The following is a 9,144-nucleotide window of genomic DNA, read 5'->3' as shown; positions in this document are numbered from 1 at the left end:
TTCATGAATAGGACTGAAAGTTCTGTCAGAGGTGTTCATTTTTTACCTCGTATTGAATTTCATAAGCATATGTGAACATGACTTCCCAAATCCTGTCAGATTGGCTCATGCTACCTTACTGGATAGCATTTACAGTTAATTTTATAAACATTCATGAATATGAGTAAAACTCCTGTCAGACATCCCCCCAGGTTAGCTCAGCATGGCTTTTTTGGCTAGCGCTCGTAGTGAATTTTCTTATGATTTATGAAAAATCCTGTCAGGTTACCTCATGTTAGCTTACTGGCTGTCATTATAGACATTCATGAAAATAACTTTGAAAATCAGTTTAGAACCAGATAGCACACATACTTTAGCATGGCATATGCCAAATTTACATTTGAACAGCATCAGCATTTGAACTCTCTCATTTGCTAACTTTGAAGATGTTTTAAGTGAGTAGCACACAACTGACCACAGTAAGCAACTGAATCACACTAAAGCTATAAAAAGTGGACACGATCAAAACTGCTTGTTTTAAGTTTTGGGACACCCCTCCAAATCACTGAATTCAGGTGTTGTGTTCCAGGGGTTGGGCTCCGCCCCTTGGTTCCAGTGAAAGGATCTCTTAATGCTTTAGCGTACCAAGACATTTTGGACAATTTCATGCTCCCAGCTTTGGTGTGGAGGAACTTCACAGAGTCCTGACCTCATCCTGATAGAACACCTTTGGGATGAATTAGAGCAGAGACTGTGAGCCGGACCTTCTTGTCCAACATCAGTGCCTGACCTCACAAATGCACTTCTATGGTAATGGGAATGGTAAAAACCTCCTAAACCTTGTGGAAAGGGGGGTGGGGGGTGGGGGGTGGTCAGGCCAGTCAAGTTCCTCCACACCAAACTCACTCATCCATGTCTTTATGGACCTTGCTTTGTGCTCTTGTCTGTAGTCATGTTGGAACAGGAAGGGGTCATCCCCAAACTGTTCCCACAAAGTTGGGAGCATGAAATTGTCCAAAATGTCTTGGTATGAAGCTGAAGCATTAAGAGTTCCTTTCACTGGAACTAAGGGGCCGAGCCCAACCCCTGAAAAACAACACCTGAACTCAGTGATTTGGAGGAGTGTCCCAAAACTTTTGGCAGTATAGTGTATTAGCTGTGGTGAACAATGAAAACTACAACAATTTTTAAATATAAAAATGCAAACATTTGTGTACTTAGGAATAGAAATGAACATGCAAATTTCATAAATGCTTGATCTTCTAGAAACTGATTTTTTGGTTCTGACTATTCACGTTTCTACTCTAGGTGATGTTTTTTCTGAATAAAGGTTTTTCAGTTAAAGTGACTTGTGACAAAGTGTCCCAGAGTGTCCCTTGATATGACGCGACGGTGAGGTGGGCGGGGCTTAAAGCCTTCATCGAATTAGTAAGTTTAAGGTAATGCAGTGGTTTGTGAGTGGACACAAACAAATAAACCCAGCACTGTTGAGTTTTGATAACGCCAATGCTACTGTTTAAGACGAGGAATAAGTTGCAATTTATTAAAAAAAAGAGAGAGAAAAGAATCAAGAAACACAAGCGGTTAATGAGTAATGACCTATTTAATTAATGACGTCACGACGTAGTATTTTTGTCAGCAGTTTTTTTACGCGCGGCTCACACGCGCCTGTGTGTGTGTGTGTGTGTGAGAGAGAGAGAGAGAGAGAGAGAGAGAGAGAGAGAAACGCATCGCTTGGTGCACGTGACCAGGTTGACAGGGAGGGAGGGAAGGAGGGAGGGTGTGTTTGGGAGGGCTGTCCTGGTTAAATCCACAGCGCTTACTGTTGTGTAAACACGGGGCGAAGAAGAAAGATGCTGCATGAACGGAGGATGTGAGGTTAAAGGAGGCTGCAGGAGAGAGAGAGAGAGAGAGAGAGAGAGAGAGAGAGGACCGAGGGCTGAACCGACGCGCGAGATGCCGGAGCAGCGCGTACGGGTGGAAGCGTCCAGCTCAGCATCCACTGAGGTACAGTCCTGATTAATGAGGGATGGGAGGACAGCAACAACAAATAACTCGATTTCACATCAACGTGAATGGCGCAGGGATTACCTGGCGCTCGTGTGCGTGCGTTTTGGAAACACCGGGGCGCGCGCCACATGGTTAGCATGACATGGGTTGCATCTCAAATGGCTCCGAACCGGACGCATAGTGCACTACCTAGGGAGTACAGGCTACTATTTTGCACCCTATATAGTGCACTCAGACAGGCATTAGGGCGCCATTTAGGATTCAGCTCTCTATAAAACCGCTTTATTATGAACACTTAATTAAGATGAGCAGCGATCGTGGTTCTGCGTGCATGGCAGCATAAAATCATCCAAACCCATTCATCTCTCCCTCTTAATGCATGCTTTTTTATTTATAATCCAGAGATTATAGAGGAGAACCGGAATAGATGAGGACTGTTTTGTGTATTCTGACAGGTTTCCCTCAGCACAGCAATCACAGATCATGTGAAGAACATGTGAAGATGTTCGTGCGCATCATCTCAGGAATCCGATATTTCATCTCCCAAAGCGCAATAATAAGCCTGTAAGACACCGGGACTGTGCACACCCAGGTTTGTTTACACTTCCTCTTTACACAGAAACCAGAACGTTTACGGATGTTTCTTTTTTTTTTTCCTGGAGGATAAACTGCATCTCGTACAGATGGGTGGTTCGATCGCGACTCGTTTCTTTCTTAACGACTCTTTTAGGTGAGTCGATCAGGCGAATCGATTCGCAAGCACGTACGCGTTTTTTTTGTCACCTTCACGCAAAAAAAAAAAACAAACTTGATCTTGATCGTCTAAGCGTGGTGGTCATGTTGGCTTGGCGATGTGCAGCTTCATGTTAGACTCACATTTACAACATTTGGCATGTATTTCACACATGATGCCACGCCCTACCTGAGTTTAGGCTCTCCAAACCGCATGATAGCGCAATAAATAGTGTCAGGATAAGCACACTATACCACAGAGAACCATAGTTTGTGCTTTGCATTGACATACTATCAGTAGAGTCATGTTCGGTTTGGGATGGAGCCAGTGTTTGCTATTTCTATTCTAGTTACAGTACAGTCTAATTAATTAACAGCAGCCAGATTAATTATACAGATAAATTAATAATGATATCATGGCAGTAACCATATATTTAAGGAACTGCATAGGACTGCTTCTCTAGATATTGTGGATAGACTACCTAGACTTTTTTCAAGAGTATCTACTGTACATTTTTTACCACAGTAACCACAGTAAACTGTGGTTATTGCTTTATGGCTCTTCTGGACACTGTAACTATGTGCTATTGCAATACAATTTAAATGAAATTAAGTAAGCTACACTCTACAGCATTCTAAAAAAAAGTTACAATGCATGTTATTAGTTAATGCAGAGTTAATGACAACTCATATTGTCTGTGATGCTACAGGCTATTCTGAATCTTATTTTTATTTATAAATATCATTCATGCTAGAGTGGCCGCAGTGCATTTAGCCATTTGCTTTCTTTAAAGGGGCAGTTTAGTGGTAGTTCAAGCTCTGGGTTGTTGATCAGAAGATCAGGGTTCAAGCCCCAGCACTGCCAAGCCACCACTGTTGTCCCCGGGGCACTTTATCATGGCTGACCCTATACTCTGACCACAACTTCCAAAGTTTGGATATGTGATGAAAGAATTTCACTGTGCTGTAATGTATAAGTGACAAAAATAAAGTCTTCTTCTTCTTCTAGAGTGACTCAAGCTCTATAATAGTCATAGATTTAAAAAGCAGCATGTAAAATATAATTCATTTCAAACATTTTTCTGACCCTGAATTTAAAGAATCAAAGGTTTTCAGTTTCTCAGGGCATTTCATTCGCTCTTTAATGCAAGTACGTGGCGTAAAAACGAATTTCGTTAGCTGTTCATTAGATTTTCCGCAGATCTGAGCAAAGACCTGTCAGGTAACGTCATCACAACACGCACTCAGCCAAAGCCCTCGTCCATTTACGTGTGTCGAACTTTAAAACAGTACAGCTCTCATAGAAAGTCATTACATCACTATTAGGAGTTTAAATGAAGAATCATGTTCTTGCGATTCCAACCATTCAAGTAGTTTTCCCACAAAAAAGCATTAAAACTCCACAAGTTAGATAGATAGATAGATAGATAGATAGATAGATAGATAGATAGATAGATAGATAGATAGATAGATAGATAGACAGACTTTTGGCTGCAGGAATCATCTGCGATATCCAGGATGGTTGGATTGGTATTTATCTAAAAAGCTGAAAGCAGCAAAACTATATATAAAGGTATATTTAAATATAAAGGTATTGCATTTGAGTTAAAGAGAGCCGTAAGAGCAGCCTTTAGAGATATGAGACAGAAAAGAGGGCTGTGGTCATGTAATTGAAGAGACTTTGTGTAACATGTGATCAGTTCTGTAAGACATCTTAGCTAGCATAAATAGCTAAAATTTTCCAATTGGTTTTCCAATTTTGTGTACTCAACCCTGTAGATCACAGATTTAGTCTTTCCCCAGCTCTGAGATTCATACCTTTTTACAGATCATTGTTTATATTTGTAAGATGGGCCTCACAAGCTGTAGTTTTAACAGGATGCTGGTGAAGTGTGGTTAAGAAGGAAGTAGACTTTTCCTCTTAGTATGTTTTCCTTGCTGTTTTGCTGTGCAGGTAATAGGAGCTTCAAAAGTACCAACTGCTCCTTTAATGTGACGCTTGGCTTTAGTTTAGGATGTTGTCTTAATAAGGAATAAACCACAAGAGGCTGTGCTGTAATAGGAAAATAAACAACAGTGTGACTTGGCATGAAGCTGTGGTACAGTTAATACCCTGAAGTTCCTGTTACAGCATGTCCGGAAATGTTTATTCACCTTTTATTACATGTTTTTATATTTATAATAACATATTTTTTTTATCTGATTTTAATTATGTCCTCTGTTTTGGCATGTCCGTGAAACAGATTCCTGTTATCACTTATGTTATAGCAGCTAGAAACATTTGTTTGTCCAAGAATCTGCTAAGTGCAAGGTCTTCCCATCCTGGAGTCTTCTATTAATGGTGAAAGTTATTAATATAGAAATGATTAATTAATTAATTATAGCAAGCTCATTAATAGAATACAAGCATGGGATTTGCCTTACAGCTGGAAATACAGTCACGGATAGTGAAGTAGAAAATGAATCAAAATGTTCTGACCAGGGCAGCATGGTGGTTTAGTCTCTCTCTCTCTGTCTGTGTCTGTCTCTCTATGTTTTTCACTCTCTCTCTCTCTCTCTCTCTCTCTCTCTCTCTCCCACTCTCTCACTCAGTGTCTGCCTCTCTCTCCCACTCTCTCTCTGCCTGTTTGTCTTCCTCTGTCTGGTTAGCACTGTTGCCTCACAGCAAGAAAATCCTGGGTTCAAACATGCAGGGGCCTTTCTGTGTGGAGTTTGCATGTTCTCCCCGTTCCTGCGTGGGTTTTCTCCGGGTACTCCGGTTTCCTCCCACGGTCCAAAAACATGTACATTAGGTTGATTGATAATTCTAAATTGCCCATAGGAGTGAGTGTGTGTGTGAGTGTGGTTGTCTGTCTATATGTGTGTGGCCCTGTGATGGACTGGTGACCTCTCCAGGGTGTACCCCTGTCTTTCTCCCAATGTGTGCTGGGATAGGCTCCAGCAGATCCCCATGACCCTGATCAGGAATAAAGCGGGTATAGACAATGGATGGATAGATGGATAATTGTTCTGACCAATCAGAATTGAGAATTTAGCCACACTGTGGTATAATAAATAAATGCTGGTTTACTCGGTGCTTACTTGATGATTTAATCATAAGAATTTACTAAATAATAACATCTAGAACACTGTGAAATGTTTTCCAGTGTTATTTTTTTGAGAGAGTAACTTTCGCCAAAACATACAAAATGGCGTGTGAAATGTTTAGTCCATCAGTCTGTTATTGCTGGCAGAGAACTTCAGGGTGCTGGCACTCGCACAAAATCATTGGTAACTAGTTGTCAGCCACACCTAGTACTTTGCGCAGTCCTAAAAATGCGTTCTGCATTGATCTCTGGCGGTAATTGAAAAGGGGTTTAACGTCAAGGCTTCAGTTTTCAAGGACGTCTGGTCCGTCGTCTCCCACAAGTCTTAGTGTTTACTCTTGCTTTTGTGAGCCTTGAAAAGTTTGCTTTTAGGTGAGTTTTACTTTCTGAGCTCAAGACTATGACTGTGTTTTCTCTTCACCCCCTCTCTGTTTCTCTCTCTCTCTCTCTCTCTCTCTCTTTCTCCTACACTCTCTGTCTGTCTGTTTGTCTTTCTAACTCTCAATCTGTCTTTCACTCTCTGTCTGTTTCTGTCTCTCTCTCTGTTTTTCAACCTCTCTCTCTCTCTCTCTCTCTCTCTCTCTCTCTCTCAGTCCTTCCTCTGTCTTCTGTCTATCTGTCTCTCTCTTTGCCTTTCACTCTGTCTGTCTGTCTCACTCTCTCTGTATCTCTGTCTCTTTCTGTCCTTCACTCTCTGTCTGCCTGTCTGTCTCTGTCTCTCTCTCTGTTTTTCACTCTTTCTGTCTGTCAGTCTCTCTCTCTCTCTCTCTCTCTCTCACGCAATCCTTCCTCTGTCTTCTACTTAGCTCTCTCCAAGGTGTCTCTAACATTGTTTTGTAAATGCGCTGATATCATTAGAAGACCTGCAGTGCATTAAGGCTTTCTCAGAATCTAGAGGTGCCCTGTTTGCACATTACAGTTTAGAATGTAATCGCATAATTACATTGGTATAGAAAGCCAGGAGAGAAATGATGGCAGAAAAAGAAGGAGAGAGAAAGAGAGAGAGAAAGAGAGAGAGAGAAATTGGTTCCTCTGCAGTTCTTTCAGTAAGAACTGGGTCAGACTACTTCGGAGGTGAAAAGGGCCCCCGACTATAATTCTTCTTAAAGAGGATGTAGCGCACCAACCTGGCTTTGGCTTTTCTTAGCACAGAGAGCACATGGCGGAAACACTCCTGATAGGTGGAGGGTGAGGACCATGATTATGGGGATCTAACGTCTAGGCACAGCCCAGCTTTCTTTTTTAGGTTTGCTTCAGTCATTGTGCTGTATGATGATGATGATGATGATGATGATACATATATATAAAAATGTGTGTGTGTGTTGTCTGAATGTAACTGAACATGAACAAATACCTCAGAATGAACAGATAAACAGATACAAATACCCTGTTTTCTTAAAAAGCTTCACAGAAAGGTTCCAAAAAGTTGAACGAGTGGAAAGCGAGCGGTCAGATACGAAGCTTTGTAGGACAAACAACCCAAAGTGCTTCTCAATGCATTTACAACATCCATTCAGTCGTTCATGATTAGTACAGGGTCATGATGGTTTAAAGAAAGGCTACTGAGGTTGAGGAACAGTTTATTATGCTGGCGGTTCTGCAATATCTACATCTGTTTGGGGTTTTTTTATTATTGAAGTGTTTTTCAGTGCTTCTGGAGGCTTAAGGTGGTCAAGAGGAGCAAAACAAAACCCGAAAACACAAGGACGATTCAGACAAAACGGAAAAGGTAGGTATAGTTTGTGAATGGAATTCTTACCGCTGATTGGACGAGACATCTGTCACTCAAGATATACAAGAAAGTGGATTGGTGTGTGTATGAACACAGCTCAGCGCTTATAACGCTCATTACATCCTTTAATCTGGAATAGTTTTGTCTTCAAAACATTCCTGTGTTCTTCAGGTGTGTTTTAGAGATCGCAAACTAATCTTTATTCCATGATACGCTATCTGTGTATCCAAAATCACTGCATATCAACGTCCTTCCTCAGAGTAGCGCTGAATGAAGTCTATTTTCTTATAAATATAAATGTATACGTTTGTTATTTTCTTCGATTTAAAGTCGAAAAAAAAAAATGGTTTAAAGTGAACGCAGAACTAAAGTTAGATACACAATTTCCTACTTCCTGTACATCTTGAGTGACCGATGTCTCGTCCAATCAACGGTAAGAATTCCATTTGCAAACTATACCTACCTTTTCCGGTTTGTCTGAATCATCCTTGTGTTTTTGGATTTCTTATTTTGTTTTCAGAATATTTCCTTTTTTTTAATTCTTATTCTTTTTTTTTCTTTTTTTTTACAGATTTATTGTTTTGTTTACAGATTTTTCTTATTTTGCTTAAAGATTTGTTATTTTGTTTTCGTATTTGTTATTTTTTTATTTTTTTACAGATTTGTTATTTTGTTTTCAGATTTTTCTTATTTTGTTTTTGGGTTTGTTATTTTGTTTTGTACTTCTCGGCCACCGTACTTAATAGTAGTTTTCAATTAATTTAAAGAAGAATGAAAAAATGTAGACCACCAACCACTTTTGTGTTTAAACATAAATACGGAAATCTATATAGATATGAATATTTGGAGCGAAAGAGGTAAAGATCCAGATCCAGATCATGCATCACACCCTGTACACATACTGTATATATCAGATCAGAGATCTTACCATTATGAATAAGTAGCTATGGGATAAAGAAATAAAAAGAATAATAACAGAGCCTGAGATTAGCTGGGCTCGTTTACGCCAATAATCTGTCCATTACGCTTCATTCCACTATATTGCAATATAATGTAGCCTCGACCATATAATACCATAAAAAAGGTCACGATATGCAAATGAACCGTCTAATAAATCACACCCACGATTCGCAGATGTCCCGGAATACCATTCTGACGGACTGAGGCGTGTTTCTGTGCTGAAGTTCTCTATTAAACCGTGCCACATAGGTAAATGAGACATGTTTTGTCGTGTTAAATAAACACTACGATATTTCACCCTTATTATGCAGCCGGAAAGATCGAATGCGAGCTTGTTAGGAGCGTCGACGACTCCGGGACGAGGACTGCAGTGGGAAATGGGGCCACTTTATTAGACCACTTGGGAATGGACAGAGAGGATAGAAGAGGAGGAGGAGGAAGAGAAGAGCAGAAGGACATAGAGGGAGATGGAGAGGAGGGGGAAAGGAAAAGGAAGGATGGAGGGATGCGAATAAAGGGAGGGGTGTGAGGCGGTGAACACGGGTGTGAAAGACTGAGTGTGTAGGGTTGGGTATAATTAGGGCAGCCTTTTGCCTCTGATTTCTAATTAGACATTCAGAGCAGCTCATCCTCTGCCGCTGGAGG

At 40.6% G+C, this 9,144-nt stretch overlaps 1 protein-coding gene across 1 annotated transcript in view; it reads left to right on the top strand.

Annotated features, from left to right (window-relative positions):
- The first annotated feature begins 1,855 nt into the window (after nt 1-1,855).
- ccdc120a (coiled-coil domain containing 120a) overlaps nt 1,856-9,144 on the top strand; it is a 66,797-nt gene continuing 59,508 nt past the window's right edge. The window contains exons 1-2 of the mRNA XM_058389844.1: nt 1,856-1,986; nt 2,445-2,581. The gene's annotated coding sequence lies outside the window, so the exon portion shown is untranslated. The remainder of the gene's footprint in view (nt 1,987-2,444; nt 2,582-9,144) is intronic.

This window comes from Hemibagrus wyckioides, linkage group LG05, assembly GCF_019097595.1.
Source record: "Hemibagrus wyckioides isolate EC202008001 linkage group LG05, SWU_Hwy_1.0, whole genome shotgun sequence".
Lineage (NCBI taxonomy): Eukaryota > Metazoa > Chordata > Actinopteri > Siluriformes > Bagridae > Hemibagrus > Hemibagrus wyckioides.
This window is presented reverse-complemented; position numbering and strand designations above follow the sequence as displayed.